The 2,274-nt window shown below is 37.7% G+C and overlaps 1 pseudogene; it reads left to right on the top strand.

Moving 5' to 3' along the window:
- Positions 1–2,274, top strand: part of LOC119592228 — a 10,983-nt pseudogene that overhangs the window by 3,094 nt on the left and 5,615 nt on the right.

Consider the following 2,274-nt stretch of genomic DNA (forward strand, 5'->3'; position numbering starts at 1 on the left):
GAAATACCTGAGACTAGCCAGATAGTGGTCATATTTGACTATAAACACTGGCTTGAAGATTATGGAGGATTATTATGAAATCATTTATATGTCGCAGTTATTTTGCAGATAGTTTTTTTTCCTGCTGATGGACCAGAAAGATTTTAGTAGTTAATGATTCTGATTTAAAATTACAAGGATTGGCCAGACTTTATTGATGTGTGGAGGTCAAAGCTGAGATCTGAAGAGAAGATGATAGCAGTTCAATGTTTTATTGTGCACAGTGTGTATGGTGTGGTTTGTTGTATGTATGTACAGATATAAATATACAAATAGTTTTTTTCCTTCCATCAATATTTACACATTATAATATTTTGTTCTTTCCTTTATATTTTCCAATATATGCATGCCAGACATATCCTACAGTTACTTTGGATGTTGTGTTGTAGTTGCAAAGGTATGGCTGCGATGGGTTTGTGAAGCAGAGGCTAGAAGTAATTAAAGAAAGTGTAATGATATAAATTAAAACGTATAAAAGTAGTACCTTACGGTTTCCTGTGAATTATAGTATTGGAAACAAAGAGTATATTAGCTAACGTGACAAATTTTTTTACTATATCACTTTCATATAGGTCTCGTCCAGTGTGAAATTAAATGCAGCCATAGTAAGAATGGAACCAAAAAATTCTGAGTTCCGACTAGAATCCTCAACAGCCATTAGCCATTAAAACTGATGTGGATTATGTAGCAAGTAATGAGCGGATTGAAAATGTGGTGAGATGAAGTAAGCACAAAGAGGATAATACGAGGCAGGCAGAGACATATGCTGGACAAGAAGGCTAAATCAGGTCACCTTAAGAGGCAGTATACAGGAACAAGAGAATTCAACAAGAGCGTAGTCTACTTTAACCCATGGAGAGCAAATTTTCCCTCTTTCATCCCAACTTTTGGTTTACAATAAATTGCATACAGTTTTCTTTCTGTCTTATTTTCATTAGCTTGAAGGCAACATCTAGTGAAAAAAGAGAAAAAGGCACAGCCTGCACTGCGGCTTACACTGCACAGATTAAGATTGAAAGAGATCTGTTATGACACCTGAGCAAGAAGGGATGTGATGAAAGAAAGGGCAGTAACAGAGAGAATGACATGCACTAAATACTAGAAGCAAAAACACAAACGTATTACCTTGTTGAAGAAAATGAACTTGAAATGTTTTACAACAGTAATGTTCATACCTCTCCAGTCTTCTGGCTGGATGAATAAATACACAATTAGATTGTCGATACTGTGTGTGTTTTTATGAACATTATGTATCAAAGAGATATATATCTAGATGATGACATGTCTCTAATTGTGCAGCAAAAAAATATGATCTTGACATTGTCTGTACAATATTCATATATTTCTTAAGATGATTTGCTGTTACTGCTGAATTGGAATTTATATCACCCATATACTTAGTTTCAGCACAGGAAAGTAGACTTTAAAAAAATGCTTAAACATTGAAAATATGCCAGTTTGATGATGTGATGTTTTTTAGTAAAGCATAGTTACATGATTATGCCTTTAGGCTGTTAAATATAGCACAGCTATGAAGAAATTGTGATCTAAAATTTTGCATCAGTAATATTTAATGAGGGGCACCCGTACTCTGCTGTGTTCTGCACCCTGTCAGCTGTTAGCGGAGAACAGTGTTAAAGATGACATAGCCATTACATCCTCATTGTGGAATATTATGTCCGTAAATAACACTGGCATCTTCTGCAGGTGAGGATGGAAGGCAACGATAACATAATGCCAGGGGGAGCTGTACCTGCTATGTAGGATTCCTGCACCCTAACATGGGGACCCACAGAGAGCACCAGCCCCACCCTATTCACGGGGGGCAGTCCTCCTCCACCACAAGAATTCCACTCGCCCTTGCTACAAAGTGTACAACCATAATGTGGAAAGCCCCATGCTTGCCGTACTGTGACTTCCGGGCTACCTTGAAGAGCAACCTGAAGATTCATATCCGCACCCATACGGGAGAGAAGCCCTACTCTTGCCACTTGTGTCACCAAAGCTTTACTGTGCGATGTAATCTGAAAACTCACATGAGAACCCACACTGGAGAGAAACCTTTCTGCTGTCCGCACTGTACCTATCGCTGTGCTCACAAGAGTGACTTGAATAAGCATGTTGTGACTCATCTTCGTGATAATTCTTTTATTCTCAGTAGAATATGAGTGTATTGAAAGAGGAGCAAGAAAATGGATTATTATCAAGCATTATGAAAATTGTGAAGGCAGAATG

This window comes from Penaeus monodon, chromosome 29, assembly GCF_015228065.2.
Source record: "Penaeus monodon isolate SGIC_2016 chromosome 29, NSTDA_Pmon_1, whole genome shotgun sequence".
Taxonomy (NCBI): Eukaryota; Metazoa; Arthropoda; class Malacostraca; order Decapoda; family Penaeidae; genus Penaeus; species Penaeus monodon.